At 44.8% G+C, this 23328-nt stretch overlaps 1 protein-coding gene and 1 pseudogene across 8 annotated transcripts in view; both read right to left on the bottom strand.

Annotated features, from left to right (window-relative positions):
* NCKAP5 (NCK associated protein 5) overlaps window positions 1–23328 on the bottom strand; it is a 1103171-nt gene that overhangs the window by 538861 nt on the left and 540982 nt on the right. The gene's annotated exons all lie outside the window — the stretch shown is intronic.
* Window positions 13765–16467, bottom strand: LOC112061921 (eukaryotic translation initiation factor 4 gamma 1-like; annotated as a pseudogene).

Here is a 23328-nt window from a genome sequence, read left to right as displayed (position 1 = left end):
TAGAACTAGGTAAAATGACTATTTCCACTCGACGATTCGGAAACTCAGACCTAGAAGAGGTAAAGTGATGTTTTCAAGGTCACAAAGCTGGAGTCAAGATTCCAAGTCAGACAACATGGTTCCAGAGCCCATGCACTCAACAACCACTCTGTGAAGCCACAGTCCTGGACTTAATATTTTGTCAAACTAGTCTTCAAGAGTGAACTTCAACTGATATAAATTTCTTGATCACAGATCTCGCTTGAATCTACCTTTTCTAGAAAATACCATATTCCCAATGGTATATGGAATCCCCAACAAGACTGTCCAACAGGGTTTACCCTAATGGGTTGATTCCTATACATTCTTGACAGAGACGTCTGTACCATCTGGGGGGGACTCTTCCATTAGAGGGACTTCCCAAACCAAAGGGGTTGTTTGGGCAATGGCTCAATGGAAGAGATCCACTGCAGTGTGGAGCCCTCAGACCGGGTCCTCCCCCTTGCCTGGTTCCCTTCCTCTGCTTCCCCTGCTGGACTTCCTGGAGAACTCACTTCCTCCTTTGAGTCAGTCGAGAATCACCGAGTTCAGTTTGCCCTAACTTCATTCTCTCCTAGAAGGGACTTCAAGACTCGACCCTACGACCCCAAAACAGCTTCCTCTTCTTTCACTCCAGGAAGAAAAACACCAAGATATTGATACAATATACGTATTTTTATTATCTATGTTTAATATTCACTAAGAGGATTTTTCCGGCACTTTTGTAAGGTCACACTTACTCTTGTGAATGTGAATGGTGCAGCTTTCTTTCATAGCAAGGAGACCGAGACTACTCCTCAAAGAGTAGACTGATTCCTCAATGTGTGGTCCAAGAGTTTACTCAGGCCCTGTACTTCTTTTTTGCACCATGGACAGTACCCCCATCTCCTAAACACAGCCCAGCAAAACAGAAAAGCTGCCCCTCTCTCCCAGCAACCCTGACATTAAGGGGCCACATTGGTCAATCTCTCCGTTCTTTTTCAATATCCTTGTTGTGTTGTAGAATCCAGCCCTGGACCCAGCATCCCAGCGTAAGGGTAACTACGTAAGAAAAATATACCAGCCCTTGACATTAGCAATAGATGCATACAAGAAACGTCATACAGGTGGGACAAAGACTTCTGAACAATTCTCAGCCATCTTGTCTAACTACCCCGACCTTGAAATGCCAAAGTTCACTGCAATAAAGAGCGACAGGTCAAATGCTCTGGCTGCTGTTCTGTTTCTAGAATCCCACCACCACCCTGATCTTGAAACCTCCAACTGAGCTGTGTGACAGTAAATCTCACTCACACTAATCAAGATGGAAATCTTTTCATTCCCAATTAGGTCCAATTGTGCAGATAAAGCAGCGCATCTGTTTGCCTTTCAAGAAGCTCTCCCAGGGGGTTGGGGAACTTTACTGACATAACAGCTAGATGGTTTGTCATCTATCTCTTCCTCTGGAAGAGCGATTCTGCCATCTTTTATCAGCGGTTATACACAGCTTCCCTTTTGCGACAGTATTAACCCAGGACTGCCGCTATAAGCCTCCAGCCTCTGCTTGCTGCTCGCAAGGACGTCTGATGAGAGTTTACCAGGACTGCTGAGCCCAGCGCTTTTACGTTAAATGGGTTCCCACTTACAGTTGTTAGTGTGTGTGTGGGAAGCCCACACCTGCACGTACATACGGCCAGCTCCCCACGAGTGCCACTACCTAGAGCAGTGGATATCGTCTGTTTCCAGTTAGAAAATAGGATGGCTTTTCTGCAGTTCAAAAACGAATGCTGGGCTTCCCTGGTGGCACAGTGGTTATAAGAATCCGCCTGCCAATGTAGGGGACACGGGTTCGTGCCCTGGTCCGGGAAGATCCCACGTGCCGCGGAGCAATAGGATGGCTTTTCTGCAGTTCAAAAACGAATGCTGGGCTTCCCTGGTGGCACAGTGGTTATAAGAATCCGCCTGCCAATGTAGGGGACACGGGTTCGTGCCCTGGTCCGGGAAGATCCCATGTGCCGCGGAGCAACTAAGCCCATGTGGCACAACTACTGAGCCTGTGCTCTAGAGCCTGCGAGCCACAACTACTGAGCCCACGTGCCACAGTTACTGAAACCCGAGCGCCTAGAGCCCGTGTTCCGCAACAAGAGAAGCCACCGCAGTGAGAAGCCCACGCACCGCAACAAAGAGTAGCCCCCGCTCGCCACAACTAGAGAGAGCCTGCACACAGCAACGAAGACCCAACGCAGCCAAAAATAAAATAAATTAAAAAATATATATATACATTTATAAAAACAGAAACAAAAAACAAGAACGAATGCTATGAAATAGACCTGGCAGAGCTCAGAGGTACTAGCAAATATCTAATGTTGCTGCAAGAGGAAGGCATTAAGGGGTTACCAGGCATAAGGCATCACTGTGCATCTTAGGTTTGTTTGTAAAGCAATAAACAAGCCCATCGATGCAAAAAATGCACTATATTCCCAATGTACAGTAGAAAGAAACTGCAATAACCAGACACTGACTCTTAGAAAGTGTTTCCCCTTGGATGACTTCTTTTTAAATAATTTTAGTCAGGGCATATGATAGTCTAAATAAATCTTAGCGGTTCATGCAAAAGCAGTTCTCTTTAAAATGGCTGGAAAGACAGGCATGTCAAAGGGGAAAATACTGGGGGAAATGTATAATTTCATTGCCTCTGGGGACTTCTTGTAAAACTGGAAAGCATATAGTTGGGAACTTGGGCTTTGAGGTCAGAGAGAGTTCAAAAACCAGCTTTGCAACTTCCTAGCTATGGGACTTGGGCAAGCTATTTAACTTCTGTGAGCTAGTAGAGTGCAGTATTAATAATAATAGTAGTCACCTCCGTGGGTTGTTGTAAAGAGCTTGTGTAGCGCCTGTGCAGAAAAAAATGTCCCACAAATATTAGTCCTTGTCACCATTACCCAGTGTATACTGTGGTTGCTCTCAGTGTGAGTTCTCAAATAACTCTGCAATGGTTATAACAAGGGATTCTGCTCAGTGGTATCACCCCTACTGTCATGACTTTGTTATTCAACTCTATTCATATTGTTGTAATAGGTGGGGAAAACAGAGAAGGAATAGCTAATGCCTGACTCTACCGAGAAACTCCATCCATGTCCTGGCAATGATGGGAATGTGCACAGCCTATTTTACAGAGGCTGTTGACAAGACTCCATGAGGGCCATGGAGCCATGGATGAATTATCTGCAACCACCTGTATTCTTCTTTTCTAAACTTCCTTTCTGTATTGTCTTTTTTGAGGTCTCACTTTATTTATGTTTTCTTGTGGGCCCTGGGCCACTTCTCAACATAGGAATAACCTCTCTCCAGTTCTCTTCCAACCATAACCATCCGCAGAGCACTGCCATGTTCGTTCCCCCGCTACTCACAACATCCAAGATACGGAAACAACTTAAGTGTCCATCTACGGATAAAGAGATACAGAAAATGTGGTGTTCACACACAATGGAATATTATTTAGCCTTAAAAAAAAAGAAGGAACTACAATATGGGATGAACCTTGAGGACATTACGACTAAGTGAAATAAGCCAGTCACAGAAAGACAAATAATGCATGATTCCACTTATATGAGGTATCTAGCATAGTCAACTTCATAGAATCAACCAACAGAATGGTGGTTGCCAGGGGCTACGGGGAGGGGGGCGGGGGGAGGTGGTGGGAATAGGTATTGCTAATCAACCAGCAAAACGTTTCAGTTAAACAAGACAAATAAGTTCCAGAGATCTGCTGCACAACACCGTCTACAGTCAACAGCTGTGGACTGTCATTTAAAATTTCATGAAGGAGGTAAATCTCATGTTAAGTATTCTTCGCAAAATTAAATTAAAAATGAAACTATGCAACCACCTCCTGGTTTAGTCACTCAGACAACAAGCTTCCTAAGTCTAATAAAATAATCTAGTATACATGGTTAAATGGCTCCTGATAGATTAATATATTACCATGCTGGAAATATTTACAATTCTAAGACTCTCTGAAGTAAAATGTAATAACCCAAATGCATTAATTTTTCACACTGGAATTTTAGACTCTGGAGCCGGTAGGTAGAGAGAATTTTCTGGCAGGATGCTTTTGAAGGCCTATCTCAAACTGTGATACAAAGGCTACAACCTATTTTTCATACTGTGACATCAATCCCACAAAAGAAGAGAGAGTTGTTTTCATGCAATGATAAGGAAAAGTAAGCTATTATATGCTTAATTAGAGATCCAATCCTTTTAATCCAACAGAGCTGTGATTCCGCAACTGAGTAGAAATGTGGGCTTTGGAGAAAAAGCGTGCAGCTTTTTGATTTTTGTTGTTTTCTTTCTTAGTTAAGACATTAAGACATATCTCCTCATTCCAGGGCTGAAAGTATCCTTATGACATCAGCCTCCGGTGCTGGTCTCTGAGCCTGTAACCCTCCCACTGCAAAGGCGAGATCTGGTGCCATGGTGCTCAGAGAGCCCTGCCCCATGCATTCCATCCAGAACTTGCTGAGAAAAGAACTCAACATGGATTTTAAATGAATGTGGCTCCCTCTTCTGGGAGAAAGCCTGAATTAATACTAAAAGCTGAGAAGCCTACATCTCTCTCAGCTCCAGAAATATCTGTCAACACAATAGCCCCAACTAGTGAATCAGACAACGTCAGCGCCTCCATAGTTCTTGTACTGTTTTCCGATACTAATGCTAATGTGGCGAAGAGAGCCATAACTGAAATACAGTAACAAGGAGGGGAAAAAAGAAGACCTTGTTTTGAATAGAGAAAAATGAGACACTAACAAAGGAATTCTCCAAGGGCTGTTTAAAGAAGACCTTTGGGGTTAAAATAAATCTTTTCTTCAAATAATAAGAAACAGTAAGAAACAGCCTTTTGATCCTAGGGGCTCTTAAAGAGGAGCCATACCTATAAAGGTGTAAATGGATGTAGAGATTGAGAGAAGAACTAAATACTGCTTTGAAGAGCTACCATTAACAGAACTCTTCTGGGACCAAGTCCATATGTCAGTAAGCCCATTTGACATCTTGATTCTTCATGAGGTCAAACCTACGGCATTAAAAGTACCTTCCATCACATACTTACAGGGAAGTTTTATGAAGGGAGGCTTTGGGAAAGAGCATTTTGTTCATCAGAGATCAAGACTCGAGCCCCAGTTATAGAATTCTTTATCATTAAGCCAAAAATGTAGACAACCATAGCGTGCTGTCAATTACCTATGCTTATGTGAATTTCAACAGCAACACAAAATTTTGTAATGGTGACGCACAAACATGCTGCTTCCAAAAGAAATCCTAATTGGCTGAGCACGACAGAGGCCAAGGAACGGTTAAACACAAAGCAAAACAAAACAAAAACCGTTACACTCCAAACAGAAGAGCCTGTTTAGATCCCCGCCTTCTGTCTCTGAAGACTTCACGGATTGCTAAATTATATTCACTCCTGAATGAGCCCAGTGTTTCTGGATCACAAATCCTGTCACTTGCTAGAGGCTATAGCCCCGATTTCTCTTATCTTTATGAGAGCGTTTCAGTGCTGGGAGCAACGCATTGTGCTTCCATGCAGAAAGTTCAAGTTCAGGAGAGCAGAGGGTTCCATCCCCCTGCCCGAGGTGACCAGTGAAGACCCGGCTGCTATTGTGTTTGGCCTCTGAGGATGGCTCGCCCGACTCTCAATGAAGATTAGGTAAACTCCCTGTTTTGGGAAATGACAGGAGGTCGGGCATGGGATATTGCCAAAGACAACTTGGGTAGATGTCCTATTTTTCTGTTCTTTCCTGTTAAAAAAAAAAAAAAAAAAAAAGGGCACGTTGCAACTTGGTGGGGGGGAGCTGGAAGAAAGGGAATGGATATGGAAATATCAAGCATCACTCCTAACCACATATGATAGATGTACTAGAAATACGGAAACCAGGAAAAGGGATAAAAAGGATGGAGAGATGAGAGGAAAATATGCACTACATTTTTTTTCAGTGATAAAAATGGATGTAATTCACATTGGTATAACACCGTTAACTAAAGAGCATATTTGAATGTCATCAATTATTTTTTAAAATTATATCCTTCCTCTGTTCCAGGATCCCACCCGGGACCCCATGTTGTATTTATTGGCACATCTCCTCAGTCTCTTCCAGTTTATAACAGTTCTTCGGTCTTTCCTCGACTTTCATAACCTTGAGAATCATAAACAGTACCAATCAGTTGTTGTGTAGAATGCTCCTCGATTTGATTTCTTCTGATTTTCTTTTTCATGATTGGAATGAGGGTATGTATTTTTATGCAAGTAAAACCACAAAAAAAATGTTCTCTCAGTGCATCATATCAAGAGGTTCGTGATGCCACTGTCTTAATACTGGAGACGCTGACCTTGATCATTGGCTGAGGTCTCTCTACTGTAAAGTTGCCAACTTCCCTTTGTATTTAATATACACAACATACCTTGGGTGAGATCCTTTGAGACTATGCAAATTCTATTTTTCCCTCAAACTTATGTGCACTAGTTTTAGAATCCCTCTGTAAAGACTCATGGAAATTTATTCTGTTCTATAGAAAAATCCAATTCTGAGTTTATTTATATTATTTATTTTGCTGCTCATATTTCTCCAGTTTTGGCCATTGAGAGCTCCTTCACGTTGGATCCTGTGTTCTATTGAGAAATGTTCATCTATTGGAGGCATTTCTGTGCTTTCTGGCAGAACAATCTATTTCAAGTTCATCTCGTGTTTTTGGTGCTCCAGCTCTGGAGTCAATCACTCCTCCAAAGAGTCTCAGGTCAGTTTATTGGAGAATGGTATTTAGAAATCAAGATTTGGGCTCTACTTGCACTCACTGTGACCAGAATGCCATTGCTCTAAGTTCCTTCAGTGGACAGAGCTGGGAAACGGATGTATATATGGTAACGTATGCAGAAGCACCTATCTATATTTCTGTTTATATCACCTGTGTGTACATATTTGTGTGTGTGGGGGGGCTGAATATGTAAAATGTGCATGTGTGTATATGTTAAAAAATATATATATCAACACACACAAATATGAAATCACTCCAGATCAATTCACAGAGATCTTCTTTGTTCACTGTTTTTGCTCACAGCTGCATAGTACTCCACTGGGTGACTATACTATAGTTCATTTAACCAATCTCCTATTTATGGGCATTTAGGTTGTTTCCGGTATTTTGGAACCACAAAACATCCTGAAATGAATAACCCTGTGCGTGTATGCTTTTATATTGTTGCAGGTGTATCATAAGGGTAGATTCCTAGAAGTGGGATTGCTAGGTCTGAATGTAAGTGCATGTGCAATTTTGCTAGATGTTACCAAATTTCCCTTCAGAAGGAAAGCACCTATTTGCATTCCCATTAGCCATGGACGACTGAATTTCCCCCAGCCTCACCAACAGAATGTGCTGTGCTATTATCTTGTTTTTACCACTTTGATAGGTAAGAAATAGTATCTCAGTGTTGTTTTAGTTTGCATGTCTCTAATTAGAACTGAGCTTGAACATTTTCTTCATATGCCTGTGGGTCATTTTTATATCATTTTTTTGTGGATTACATGTACATGTCTCTTTCCCATTTCTTTCTATTGGGTTTTTGGTCCTTTGACCCTCGAGTTTTAAGGATTTTTTTACGTCAGGTATATTAGTCCTTTATTGTGATATATATATATATTGCTAATGTTTTGCCCCAGTGTGCCAGTTGTCTTTTGACTTACTTTATAGTGTTTTTGGTCATGCAAAAATGTTTAATCTTTATGTGAAATATATCAGCCTTTTATTGCATCTGGAGTTTGAGTCATAACTAGAAAGACTTTTGCTAAACATCGTTAAAGAAAAATTCATCTGGGTTTTCTACAAGTACTTACAGAGTTCCACGTTACATTTAAGTCCCTCATCCATTTAGAATTCATTGTTATTCACAATAATTGAAAGAAACAAGGCTTTTTCTGGTGGTGATTTAAGGCCCCTCATCCAATTATTCCCAGGCCATTCTGAGAATTGCCTCGATTTTTCTACTCTGACCTAAACCAAGGCTAACTCCAGTGTAGATATTTAACTTGGAGTCATTAGTTGGAGAGAAACATCTGCAGCTTTATGCAATCCAAAGAGGTGTTCTTCTTTCCCTACCCTGTCTCTTCTGCTCTGTGTCTGCCTCTGCCTCTCCCTCTCTCACCCCACAGATGGGAAGCTAGAACTCAAACGCGATAAGCCTAATTGGGTTTAGAGGCAATAATGGAATGATTTCCTGACAGCCCATCCTTTACTGGAGGATACACTCTAAGCTCCATATACCAGCCCTCATTGTGAAGGACGAATGCCAGGGACCATGGTAAATCCATTAATAGGACTTGCTGCCCATTATTAGCACCATCTGAGTCTGTTAAAAATCTTAACTAGGAGTTTAATTTCTCTACAGAGGGCTTTAAATTAATTAGGGGTTTACATGCTAACAAAGAGCCTGCTGCATCCATAAATCAATCCAGTAGAGAAGGACTACACAGGGAGGACATCTATTCAGTGGAGACTCAAATGCAGCATCCCTGTCGGGCTCCCAACAAAAGGGTGCAGGTGTGGAATAGGCCACTGTGACAAGGAAGCCCCAATAATTATTCTGCATCACTTACACCACAGCAGGTAATATGGCAAATCAAAGTCCCAGGCGCTCAGCAAGTGAAACCCATGTTACCATGAAAGCCACCTCACATGGCTTTAACCACTACAAACGAAGCGCTACAACACTGTGATTTATTTTATACCAAGTCCAGGAATTAAAAGGATATTGATCAAAATGATCTCCTTTTATTCCCTTTTGTTAGGAATAGAAAGTAACAGATGGAGCCACTTTTTTTTTTTTTTTCATGCACCAAACATCACTCCAAGAACCTGTGAAATTGCTAGTGCCCTTATTAACGACACTTGCTTTAAGGTTTACACTTACGTTCTGTTCTTTGGATAGAATGTTACTCATATGCCTTTTGTTAAACATGGGACTTGTATTTTTGAGTCCAGTGTGTGAGATGATTCCCAACCGCAAACGCTTCCAAGCAACAGTTTTGTTTCTTTTGTGTCATTTGTTTAGAAAACACCTGACCAACAGAAGCAACCATAGATTCGCTTTTAAATGATTTTGTATTTCACTTGGGCACAATAATATTTACATCTATATGAAAAGCATGAATGTATGCATATGAAAAAAAAGACTTTTAAAAATCTATTAAAAAAAAAACTAGTTTCAATGAGGATTTCCAGTCTCTTTGCAATATCTCTCTTTGTAGTAATTTCTTTGTCCACCCAGCCTGTTCAGACCCCACTTCCTCCTCCCCAACCACAGGCGTCTGAAGCCCATGTGCTACAAGCAAATATATTTAAGTCTACGTAAATAATATCCTATAATGAATTCCTCTTTGAGTTGAACGTTTTGTTATCACATCAAAGTCTCTACTCCTCCAAAATGGTAAGAAATCAGTATTTTTAAGATAGGAAACCAAAAAGTCCCACTATAAATATAACATCTCAAAAGTTATTGACGCTAAATAATCCAGGTTACAGACGATTTAAGTTTGGAAAGAATGGAGTCAACACGGTAAGGATTTTAGGGACACAGGAGGTTTTTTTCCCTGTACGTATGATACGAAAAGCCTCCATACAGCCCATGTTTTCCATCTATCCGTGATCACAGCATTTCGTTAGGCTAACAGTGTTTCAGAGCCTGCAGAGTTCATTGCCACGGCAAGTACAGGAGAGAGAAAGAAGAAAGGAACACTGTGAGCCGAAGAACAGGGACTTAGTCACTTTCCCTGGGCCCCTCTGCCCCCCTCCACACTGTGAGGAAACATTTGAGAGGAAGACAGGCTCCAGAATGCACCGCCCAAGCCATCCCTGTGCAGCTTTCCTCAGCCTCACTTTACCCTCTTCGACCACACAGATGTTCTCAGAATGCAAACACACAACTATGCCAATCATTTAAAACCAAACCAAACCAAACAACTCTTCCTCTAACCCCATACCTCCTTCCAGCTAGCACTTCAATCTTGAGCTGCTTTCCGTATGACAAGTTTGTGAAAGACTGGTCTGTATTCAAGGCTCCACCTCCATCCCTGGTATTTTCTAGTCTAGATTTCCATACTCATGAGGCTATAATAAGGCACCTCAACACACCTACAGGGGTGTCAGAGGCGGCCATATAGGCAATGAGGACTTTCATCCTCATCAGGTGGTCACGACCCTCACCATGTAAGTGGAGACCCCCTGGGAAGCCTGGACTTCCACCTCTACCTAGCAGTAATGAGAACCTCACCCCTACCCCCACGTCCCACTGGGGTGGTGTCAGGGAGGCCTAGTGGAGAGATGGCATTTTTCACCATTGCTCAGTAGTAATGAGGCCAAACACCCCTAGTGCCAGAGGAGGCCATGTGGGAACAGTAACAGGGCACTCCCACCCCTCACCCATCCAGAGAGGATACTGGTGGAGGCCTAGTAGGGAGCTGGAACTCCCATCCCTGCCCAGCAGTAGTGAGAAGCACCCCCTTGGGTGTCCACGGAGGCTGATGTGGAATCTGGACCTCCTTGCTAATCTGGCAGTAACAAGGCAGAGCCTCCCCCTTCTCCTGCTGGGCAGTGTCAACGGAAGCCAGGCAAAGCAGAAGGTTCAAATAAGGGCCACAGTCTCGTTACATAACACAAAGGTCCAAATGTCACTGAAAAAAAGTACTCATCATACAAAAACCCCAAATCTCAAACAGAATGAAGAAAGACAATCAATAGATGCCAACTCCCAGAAGACAGAGATGTTAGACCTACGTGACAAAGATCTTAAAGTGGCCACGTTAAACATGCTTCATTGAGCACTTACGAACATGTGTGGAACAAATGAAAACCAGAATTAGCTTATTTGCCTTAGCACGGAAATAGAAAAGTCTCAGCAAAGAAATAAAAGATATAAACAAGAACCAAATGGAAGTGTTAGAACTGAAAAATTCAATAGGCAACATGAAGAAGTCAATGAATAAGCTCAAGTGCAGAGAATGGAGGCCGGAGGAAAGAACTCGAAGATAGAAAATACACAATCTGAACAACAGGGAGGGAGAAATGAGACTGAGGAAAAGTATTAAACAGGACCTCAAGGATGTGTGGGACACTAACAAAGGGTCTACCTTTTATGTCCTCAGAGTCCTGGAAGGAGAAGAGAAAGAGGATAGGGCTGAAAAAGCATTAAAAATATATAATAATAGGGCTTCCCTGGTGGCGCAGTGGTTGCGCGTCCGCCTGCCGATGCAGGGGAACCGGGTTCGCGCCCCAGTCTGGGAGGATCCCGCATGCCGCGGAGCGGCTGGGCCCGTGAGCCATGGCCGCTGAGCCTGCGCGTCCGGAGCCTGTGCTCCGCAACGGGAGAGGCCGCAGCAGAGGGAGGCCCGCGTACCACAAAAAAAAAAAAAAAAAAAAAAAAAAAAAAAAAAAAATAATAATGGGTGAAAATTTCCCAAAGCTGACCCAAAACATAAACGGATAGATTTAAGAAAACTGAGTAAATCCCAAATACATAAACTCAAAGAAATCCACCTCAAGACACATCATAGCCAGACTTCTGAAAATGAAAGGCAAAAGGGGAAAAAAAATGTGCAATGCCTATAGGGTAAACTGATTATAATTAGAGCATATTCCTCATCAGAAACCATGGAGGCCAGAGGGAAACAGCCCAATATTTTTCAAGAAAATGTTGGAAAGAAAAGAACTGCCAACCCAGAATTCTCTATCCAGTTAAAATATCCCTCAGGAATGAAGGGGGAATTAAGACATTCTCAGATGAAGGAAAAGTGAAGAGCATTTGTTGATAGTAGACCTACCCTAAAAGAATGTCTAAAGTTCTCTAAAAAGAAAAGAAATGATACAAGAAGGAATACCGGAACATCTGGAAGGAAAAAAGAACATGGTAAGCAAAAATATGAATAAATACAATAGACTTTCCTTCTAATGAGTTTTCTAAATTACATTTGACAGTTGAAGCAAAAAATTATAATACTGTGCAATGTGGTTTTCAATGTTTGTAGAGGAGATATTTAAGACATTTATATTTAAATGGGGGAGGGTAAAGGGACATAAAGGAAGGTAAGATTTCTGCACTTCACTTGGTAAAATGATGACATCAGTAGACTAACAAGTTATGTACACATATTGTAATACTCAGAGGAAAAGCTATACAAAGAGATAAAAAAAAATATCGATAAATCAAAATCATGTAACAGCATATCGCAACTCCCGGGTATTTACCCCAGAGAGATGAAAACTTACATTCACACACAAACCTGAACGTTTATAGCAGCTTCATTCGTAACAGCCTAAAACTGGAAACAACTCATGTCCTTCAACAGGTGACTGAGTAAACAAATTGTGAAGCATCCATACCATGGAATACTATTTAGCAATAAAAAGGAATTAACTCTTGATACGTAAAACCACCTGGATGAGTCTCCAGAGAACTATTCTGAGTGAAAAAGGCCAATCTCAAAGGGTCACATACTGTACGATTCCATTTATATAACACTCTTGAAAAAGACAACACTATAAAAATGGAGAACAGATTAGCTGTTGTCAGGGGTTCAAGAGGGGATGGGAGCAACAGGGAAATAGGTGTGGCCATAAAAGGAAAACATGAGGTTCCATACGGTGACAGAAATGTTCTGTGTCTTGACTGTATCAATATCAACTGATACTGTGATTTCATACCATTTTTTTTATGAGATGATATCATTGGGGGAAACTGGGTAAAAGTACACTGGAATCTCTCTGTATTATTTAGTATAACTTCATATGAATGTATAGTTCTCCAGAAATAACAAAGTTTAAAAAACAGAGAAATTATTAATTTTTGTATGAAGATACTTTTGCTTCTTTTCAAACGCCCTGAAATCAGTGTGTTTTTGTGAATATCAATTAAGGTTTGATTAAATTTGTAAAGGGACGTAAACATATCAAAGCTAATCAGTTACTCCTAGCCTCTGAGTCACATGGTATTTTATCTTCTGATCCTAAAAAGTAAATGTCTGATTTAATTCCAAATTGTATTTAAAAAGACAAGTTTCCATAAAATACTGGTAATATTTTAGTAGACAATTAAGCATACTGAAGATTTCTTATTTACAAAGTAAACTGGTGGTGGCTTGGTTACAGTTGATAAGGGGAACCTGATGCTATAGTCACTGTTTTTAAATGTAATACATTATATATATATTATATATATACGTATATTTAGTATATACACTAAGGTTAAAAAAAGGGAATTTTTCTAAGGCTCTTTTTTTTTTTTTAAATTGAATTCATGTTTAATAATTACAGGCACCATGCCCCCCCTTCCCTCGGCCCAGGCAGCAGCAGGGGTGGTGCAGGGGCTGGGGCGTATGCCCGCAGCAGCGAGGACGGCAGTCCCAAGAGTGATTTTTCAGAACATAAAAAAGGACCAGGGGCAGGTGGTGGTGCACTCCCGAAGACACACCAAATTTCAAGACTTTATATATAATATATCTCTGTGCCCCAGGAGGAGGAGAGAGACACCTGGCAGCACCCTGGAGGGGAGCCCCACGCAGCCCCAAGCCATCCTGCCTCTTCAGCCACTTTATTAGCTCAGACAACATCGCACTACAGGCACCCACTGTCGCCGCCGCTGCTGCCCCCCCACCCCTTGCAGTCCGGGCGGCTGGCTTGGCCATCCGAGTGTCCATGGGGCTCCAAGGTCCCCGGCCCCACCCGCCCTCAGTTGTGGTCAGACTCCTCCGCCGCCGCCTCACGAAGCCACTTGGGAGAAAGCCGTGACAGATTTAAGGGCCACACCCTCGCCCTGCTGTTCAGCTGGGTCCTTGCTACTCTCCCCACTATAGAAGGCGTCCTCCTTCACCGCGTCCTCCTCGTACAGCGCATCAAAGAACATCCGAAGCAGGTTGGGGGGGCTGCACTACAAGGTCACTACAAGGGCCTGGAGGGCACAGAGCGCCTGTAGCAGTTTCGCTCGCGCTTTCAGCAGCGCAACATCCACTCGGAGAGGAGCCTCAAAGATAGCTGCAGAAGAGCAGACCGTCGTCACGAGAGCTCGAACCAGTGTGCCGGACGCTGCCTGCTGCTCATTCACGCCGGCCTCTATCCAGTCAAACACCCGCTGGTTACCGCTGCAGCTTCTCCAGCTGCTTGCTCAGCTCCTCAGAGGACAGCAACCTCTGGCCCCGGGGCTCCTGACTCCTCTCCCAAGGTATACTGCACCTTCAGCGACAAAGGCACCGACACCCTGGCCTTCAGGTAAGAATTCCTTCCAGCTGAGCCCAGCCTCTCGCCACAGCGTCCCCACCTTCTTGGGACCCACGCTTTTGCATAGGAGCCCCGGGATCTCCAGCAACAGGGAAGCAGCTTTGCCCAGGGGTCTCAGAGGTTTTGTAATCTCCCTGAACAGCTCCCCCAGGGGCACCCCACCTTCATGCACAATGGGCGTTACCAGTTCTGCTAGGTAGAGCCACACATGAGGGATGTCGAGTTCCATGTCTTCAGCCAATTCCAGGATTTCATAGAGCCCTTGGCAGTACTGAGCAATGGAGAGGTGCCCGGCACACAGCAGCCGGTGCGGCAGTCGCCGCACGTGCTCACGGGCAATGGCGCTGCGCTCCGGTGTGGACTCGATGCCGCGCCGCGCCAAGATGAAAAGCAGCGCGGGCGAGGCCGGCTCCTGCGCGCACTGAACCGCCTCCGTCATGTCACTGAGGTGGAGGGATTCCGCAATGATGGCCCTGGATGTCGTCTCCAGCGCCTCTTCAGAGAGCGCAGCCCTCGGGGGACTCCAGGGGGCGGGGCGGCTTCTCGCTTCACGGCGTCCTGCCCGCGGTCCCGATCCTCCGTGAGGCCATAGCCGCCTTGCGCGGCCCCTCAGGCTGAGGGGCCGCTCTCTGCTCCGCTCCTCCACCTCCTTGCTGAAGCTCCGCTTGGTGGCGGCGTCCGTGCGCGATCAAGCCGGTCACCACGGTCACCTCCCCGTGCACTCCGCTCTAGGCGGTCTCCCCGGTCCCCAGCTTTCTGACCTCGTTCCCGGCTCAAGCTGCTCCTCTGTACCACACGTGTGTGATCTGTGCTTTCTGCAGGTACTGCTTGTTGAAGGGCCGAGAAGCGATTCAAGGGACTCGCGGCTGCACGAGCAGCTTCTGATGCTGCATCGGAGGGCTTGGCTCCTGAGCCTCCACCGCTACGCTTGCCCCAGCTCAGTCGCCCTCCAGGTGCCAACAGCTGGTTTGGAGCCAGGCTGCGTGACCTTAGTGAGTCGTGAGGTGTCAGCAGGGCGGCTGCCCTCGCTGACGGGCACTGCGTCCCAGCCACCGTCACGGCTGATGGGTGGGCCTGGAGGGCCACCCCGACGCTGTCGCCGCCCTTGGCCATTAACTGCTGCACTTTTACGTGCCCCCGATGCTCCTCCATCTCAGCCTCCTCGTGGATTTGGTCAATCGTCTTGGGACCCTGGTCCCCTCGACGCGGCACCCAACTGCTCCGTCGCAGATCCAGCACGCCTTGCAGCGTAAAGCGGATTCGGGATGAAGTCTTCTTTTCCTTAATGATCTTCTCCGTCCGGTTGAAATACTGACCCATCCGGGGCTTGGCCTTTTCAAAGTCCAGGTCTTTGCCAGCGGTGGTGAGCACACGGCAGAGACATTCGAGGGACTCTTCATCATGGTTCTTAAGCAGTTTAACCACACAGTCGTGCATGGTTGCCTCTGTTAACATCTTCAGCTTGAACAACTCCCCGATAAACTTGATATTCCCTAAAGAGCACCGCCGGGCTATGTCCCGAGCCTCTTCCAGCTCTTCCTTCAGGCGTCCCCGTTCCTCTGCCGTAGCAGCTTCATCCATCTCTTTTTGCTTCTTCTCAAAAACCTCGTCATCATCTTTGTCTTTTTCACACTCCTTCTGACATCGATTTAACAACAGTTTTCGCAAGTTCACGGTCACCGTTGGCTTTTCCGTGGTGGGCGCTTTCAGCGCCATGAGGCGGCGGCACATGTTGGCATAGGCCACGGAGAAGTTGGGCTCTGAAATGGCCTTCTCGAAGATGAGGTCAGTGACCCCTTTGAGGCGTTCCTCGGTGTCGATGGCTAGCTGCGTCACCTGCTTCATCAGCTGCTGGAACATCTGGGGTGTCAGCTTATTTAGGATGGAGCGCACCCCGCGGAACAGGTCCTGGGTTTTGCTGCCATCAGCGTCCTCCTCCCCTCGGTCCTTATCAGCCGCTGTCCGCTTGCTACTGGGTTTCCAGGCCTTCCCTGCTTTGTTCAGCTTTATATCTTCGGTCATTGACACCGTGGCAATGATCTTGCGTGGTTCCCTTCGGGGGCCCTGCTGAGATCGCCGGGGGTCCCAGACCAGCCTGAGGCCCTCGGGGCAGCTCCCCACCTGGCCCACCCCTCGGGGGCCCACGGCTGCTAAGGGCTGGTCGGCCAAGGTTGGCAAAGGACGGAGTGAAGTCTGGGCCACAATTTATGCCTTGAAGTCTAGCGGGATCCAGGGGCCGCAGTGGTGTTTTACTGGCCTTATCCAACACCACATCACTGATATGAGGCAGTCCCTCTGGCGTCTGCGTACTGGCGAGGATGAACTGAAAGACAAGCAGGAACTCACGGTCATAATGCTTTCTCTCCTCAAGCTTTAGAGGCTTCCACTGATCTGACTTATATTCATACCTCTGTTCCCCCGGCTGGATGTTCTCCGCATTTTGAATCTTGTCTTCCTTTGAGTCCCAGGCCTCGTCTGCTTCCTCAGGTCGCGGGGGCACACGGCTGCCCTCGGGCCCTGGGCTGGGATTGCTGCCTACGGGAGGCTGATTTTCTACCTCTGGTACTCCTGGGTTCACCTCCTCGAAGGCATCTAGAAGGTCTCCTACAGCCTCCTTCTTATTGAGCTCCTTAATTTTCCGTCTCCTCTTTGGCACAGATACTGCCACTTGGGTGGCTGATGCCACCTCCAAATTCTGGGACAGGTGGGCTGGGACAGGGGTGCTCTCTAGGGGGAGCGGTTCCTCTCCAGTCCCTCTGGCGTCTGCGTACTGGCGAGGATGAACTGAAAGCCAAGCAGGAACTCACGGTCATAATGCTTTCTCTCCTCAAGCTTTAGAGGCTTCCACTGATCTGACTTATATTCATACCTCTGTTCCCCCGGCTGGATGTTCTCCGCATTTTGAATCTTGTCTTCCTTTGAGTCCCAGGCCTCGTCTGCTTCCTCAGGTCGCGGGGGCACACGGCTGCCCTCGGGCCCTGGGCTGGGATTGCTGCCTACGGGAGGCTGATTTTCTACCTCTGGTACTCCTGGGTTCACCTCCTCGAAGGCATCTAGAAGGTCTCCTACAGCCTCCTTCTTATTGAGCTCCTTAATTTTCCGTCTCCTCTTTGGCACAGATACTGCCACTTGGGTGGCTGATGCCACCTCCAAATTCTGGGACAGGTGGGCTGGGACAGGGGTGCTCTCTAGGGGGAGCGGTTCCTCTCCTCCCTTCTCACCCTCAGCTTCTCCTTCCTCTTCCTCTTCTTCCTCTTCCTCCACGCCCTCCTCCTGAGCAGCAGAAGCAGTTGGAGGAGCCACAGCTGAAGTGGCAGAAAGGACGGTGCGGGGAGCCACCGATGCTGTAGCCTCCTTGGCCTGCTCCTCTGGTTCACTGACTGCGCTTAAGTCCACAGCCGGTGGCCAGGGGCCTCTGCTGAGCAGTTCTGTAGGGCTTGCACCCGGATGGAAGCTTGGGGCTCCCGGCTGCCCAGGATACTGCTGTGTCGGGACAACATATGTGGAACGCCCCTGTCCAGGGATGTCGTAGGCCCCCTGGGAGGCTGGGTAGGAGATCTGGGAAGGGATCACCTACAGGTTCTGGGCATCCGAGGGCCTTCAGTCTGCTTCAGTCCGCCCGGCAGAGCGCCACGCAGCCGCACAGACGTAGTCCACAACCATTTCCGGCTCCCCGCACGGATCCCGCCCGGCGGCCACCGCTTCTCCTTTTTTTTTTTTTTTTTTTTTTTTTTTAAACTTAATGGAGCTAGAAGAGTCACTGTCTCTCTCTGAGATGGGTCTGAAAGTGGCTACCCTGTATCTGAAATTGATCAATCGTTTAGGTCTATGTACCTCAGTTTACACATCATCAACCAACGGAGCCCTCGCTCAGCAAATATAACGTTGTAATTCTAATAGAATAAAATGTTTATCCAATAACTGAGCAAACATCTTCCTCCAAGACAAGGACTTTGAAATGCATCTTATTCCACACATAAGGTATGGACGATATTTAGCATAGGGGACATACAAATCAGTCTCCAGCTTCCTAGCTTCTTACTTTGTATTACACATAGGAAATGAACATACCACCACCGCCCCCCAGATACCAACGAGTACAGTGGTTCTGCCAAGGACACCAATGTTAAGACTGCTATTTCTAGGATTGCCAGGTTCACTTCTCTCCTGTGTTACTAAGTGCTCCTATTATCTGTCCTCCAATGTTCCCTATTTCTGGGGATTATATAACTTTTCCTATGGTCCCTCATTCTCTGCATCTTGAGTCTTGCTCATTTTTATAACTATTACCAAGTGTATTACTAAAATATAAATTTTATGTAACTAAATATTGGTACTTCTAATGTGAAATTAATTTTTAAAAAAAGAATGCACTCATATCCCTGAATCTGCAGACTGAGAGAATGATGAAGAGATAATTCTCTTGTTAGATAAAAGAAATCACTGGAGTATAGGCAGCTACTAGACAACTGATTGTTAATACGTATATCTGAAAAAATATATTCTAACTCCATTTAGTGTAGCACTAGTTAAGCAAAGTTAGCCAGTTATCTGTTTGTCAAGACTCCTCAGAACTTTTAATATAATTATATGTAGACTGAATCTCTAATAGAGGGGTATGAGTTGCTGAGATTCTAAAGTTCATTTGAACCCTTGCTTTTCACACTACACACTCTAGGTGCTATGAGCTGAATGCTAATTTCAGAAGCAGTGACTAAGTAAAAAGCTGCCGCATCTAAATCCTCAAGAATTCTCATTGTAGAGCTGTGCGCCAGGATGACAGGAATGATCAGATGAGTACAAAATGAGAAGACACTGAGGTTAGCAGCTCAAAAGTTAGGTCCTTCTAAAAAAGGGTTGCTGTCAAAATAACAATATGCAAAGTTTCAGATGGTATAATTATCGTGTGATACACAGTTCCAAGAATCCAGTGAAAGCACCTTCCCAGGATAGCCAAAGAATACATGAAACTAGAATCATTTGTAGCATAGATTCCTTGACAACAGAAGGCTATGCAGAGTGACTGTGAAAGCTGACACAAACTTTTAACTCTTTATTCCTAATTCATTTTGTCTTTCTATTTGAATCACTATCAATCACTAGAAAAGCATTTAGATGAAAATTCTCCATAGCTACTCAAGGAAATATTTTCCTTATTTGGGTCACTGAAAATTGGAGAAAGTGATGGTGAGAATCAACCAGTGTGGAAACCCAAGACAACTACACTTGAAAGGGGACCTCATCATGGCACCTTTATAAGCTCCTTGGAAATATCATGAAAATCAGAAATTCTGAAATTAAATCTTAAAGATAATTAGAAAAAATAGAATTGTTGATAAATTTGCCAAGGCAACTCAATACAGAAAGGATGCCTGTGCAACAAATGGTACTGGAAAATATTGAAAAAATATAAAACTTAGGCTTAGGATATAGAAAATCACAAATAATATCGTTTCTACCCTAAAAATGAAAACAAATCTGATAGAGTCAAGCTTATAAAGTTTAAACCCCACTGGAGAACTAAAGATATTAAGAAACATAAATGAACTAAAACCCAGAAACTGACGAGCTCCCCCTCGAAGGAATGAAGAGACCCATGGCTGCTTTCATCCTGAGGAGGATAACAGACGGAAGAGAAATCTGCTATTGATGGGAGTTAGGAGAAACCAGATAAACTTTTTACAAATTTTTGAAGGTTGAGTATGCTGGTGTGTTTGTTCAGAATCCCCAGGAGCCCCAGCTACAAAGAGAGTCTGTACCACCTGCTAACTTCTTGTCATGGCCCTTCATTGAATCATCACCCGTAAGAATTGGGTCAGTGAAAGAGAGCTGAGAGAGAATCCCCCTAAAGTATGTGAGCAGCAGGGACCACTAAAGCTCAGGGCAGGGCACAGAAAGCCCCTGACACTCTCTGTGAAGCACCACAGAGAGCTGGGAAGGAATTGCCCTGAGGAGCATATATACAGCATTTCCTAAACTGTGAATAAAAGCAAGAGAACTAAGGTGCACATACGTACTCCAAACCTTCACTGAATATACTGCAACAGCCCTCTAATGCTAGGGGCAGGGAAGAAGGGCAGATAATAACACTTAAGGCACAGAAAAGCTGAGAATTGGACTAGGGAGCAAAGATCTCTTCACAGTGACTCAAAATGCTGTCAGCTGGGCTGCAGAGCAGGGCATCTGAGGCCAACCATGTTTCCAAACACTGGCAGTTGGAATAAAGCAAAGGAAATCTCCAGGGCCCCCGCCGTGCTCAGACTCTAAGCCCTGCTGAAGGGAAGGTATTACTTCTGGCCTAAAAATCACTTAGGGGTTCTGGTTCCAGCAAACATGGAGCAAGCACACTCCAGCCAACCTCTCTCACTGAATGCAAACATACATCCTGGATGCACAGAAGTGCTGTCTAAGGACTCTGAGAAGGGAAGGATAGCAGGTATATTAGAGAAGGAGATTAGAAGTTTTTTACTGAAGCAGTAGTGAGTTTACTATTTTTCCCCCTCTGGTACAACCTGGCCTAGACTCAGCGACAGGCCCAACACTCAGAGGTGCACAACAGTAGTGGACAGGAAAAGCTCCAGGAATAGCTCTCTTCCTAGCCCAAGGAGCAGGAAAGGGAGTCCATAGGATCAGAAACAGTGGGAGTATGTAATATGTAGTTGTTTTCTATTTTCCGTTTCCACCTTCCCTAGCCTCAGGCAATTCTGCACTGATGACAGGATCAGAAGGCACTCACATGGCAGGGTAGGTGTCTAAAAACTCTAAGGGAGGGGAACCTTCTTTCTTTTCAGAGGATCTGCAATAACAAGAGGGAGAGAAAAAAATTCTACTGCTTTTTTTCTTTCTGTCTCTGACTGCTTAACTCCAGGTGCAGAGGCAAATGTAGGAAATGCGCAGAGGAGAAGGAATACTAAAGCCTCAGCTTTCTGGATGGAGTATCAGAAAGAAGGCTCCAGGCAGGTAAAAAAAAAAAAAAAAAAATGTTAGAGAGCTCACACAAAGAAGGCAGACCAAATGAGCAATGTGTATGAACTCCTATGCTTATCCCTGAGCTGCACACTTATATTTTACTAATATATTTGGTAATAGCTCCAAAATGAGACTGACCTCTGAGCAGTGCATACACAGAACAAGTCCAAATAGTACTGTGAACACTATGAAAAGTGAACTGACATTAGAACCTCAGCACACAGAAGGCAGGTCAGAAATCGAGGCCTGAACCCAGCCTAGTCAATTGCCACTTAAAATAAACATACAAAAACATCAACATTCTCCTTCATATGAAAATAAGACCAAGAGTCTCATGATATAATATTCAAAATGTCCAGGATACAGTCCAAAATTATTCAGCATAGAAAGAACTAGGAAAATCTCAACTCATGAGAAAAAAAGACAGTCAACAGACAGCAATCCCTAGAAGACACAGCCGTATTATTATTTTTTTAAAAAAAGAAGACTTCACAAGGGAAGTATAACCATTCATTAAAAAAAATAAAAGCAAACTCTTGACATGAGTGGCAAGATGGACTATCTCAAGTAAGATATCAATGATACAAGGAATAAGTAAAATTTTTTAACTAAAAAGTAGAAAATCCAAAGTAAAATAGTCACTGAATCGACTCAACGGCAAAATAGAGATGACCAAGAAAGAATCAATAAATGTAAAAATACTCAAGAGAAATTATCCAGTCTGTTTGAGAAAGAGGAAAAAACTAACAGAGACTCAAGAGACCTACGGGATAATACCAAAACTTTTAGCATTCATACAACCATAGTCTCAGAAGGATAGAAGTAAAAGTGTGTTGCAAAAAAAGAAGAAAATTGAAGAGATGGGTTCAAGACAGCGGAGTAGAAGGACGTGTGCTCACTCCCTCTTGCGAGAGCACCGAATCACAACTAACTGCTGAACAGTCATTGACAGGAAGACACTGGAACTCACCAAAAAAGATACCCCACATCCAAAGACAAAGGAGAAGCCACAATGAGACGGTAAGAGGGGCACAATCACAATAAAATCAATTCCCATACTGGTGGGTGGGTGACTCACAAACCGGAGAACACTTATACCACAGAAGTCCACCCACTGGAGGGAAGGTTCTGAGCCCCACGTCAGGCTTCCCAACCTGGGGGTCCGGCAACGGGAGGAGGAATTCCTAGAGAATCAGACTTTGAAGGCTAGCGGGATTTGATTACAGGACTTCAACAGGACTGGAGGAAACACAGACTCCACTCTTGGAGGGCACACACAGAGTAGTGTATGCATCGGGACCCAGGGGAAGGAGCAGTGACCCCATGGGAGACTGAACCAGACCTACCTGCTCGTGTTGGAGGGTCTCGTGCAGAGGCAGGGGGTGGCTGTGGCTCACCGTGAGGACAGGACACTGGCAACAGAAGTTGTGGGAAGTACTCCTTGGCGTGAGACCTCCCAGAGTCTGACATTAGCTCCACCAAAGAGCCCAGGTAGGCTCCAGTGTTGGGTTGCCTCAGGCCAAACAACCAACAGGGAGGGAACCCAGGCCCACCCATCAACAGTCAAGAGGATTAAAATTTTACTGAGCTCTGCCCACCAGAGCAACACCCAGCTCTACCCACCACCAGACCCTCCCATCAGGAAGCTTGCACAAGCCTCTTAAATAGCCTCATCCACCAGAGGGCAGACAGCAGAAGCAAGAAGAACTACAGTCCTGCAGCCTGTGGAACAAAAACCGCATTCACAGAAAGGTAGACAAGATGAAAAGGCAGAGGGCTATATACCAGATGAAGGAACAAGATAAAACCCCAGAAAAACAACTAAATGAAGCAGAGATAGGCAACCTTCTAGAAAAAGAATTCAGAATAATGATAGTGAAGATGATCCAGGACCTCGGAAAAAGAATGGCGGCAAAGATCGAGAAGATGCAAAAAATGTTTAACAAAGACCGAGAAAAATTAAAGAACAAACAAACAGAGATGAACAATACAATAACTGAAATGAAAACTACACTAGAAGGAATCAATAGCAGAATAACTGAGGCAGAA

This window comes from Physeter macrocephalus, chromosome 2 (assembly GCF_002837175.3).
Source record: "Physeter macrocephalus isolate SW-GA chromosome 2, ASM283717v5, whole genome shotgun sequence".
Classification (NCBI taxonomy): domain Eukaryota; kingdom Metazoa; phylum Chordata; class Mammalia; order Artiodactyla; family Physeteridae; genus Physeter; species Physeter macrocephalus.
The sequence above is the reverse complement of the archived record's forward strand: the minus strand, read 5'-3'. Positions and strand labels throughout refer to the sequence as shown.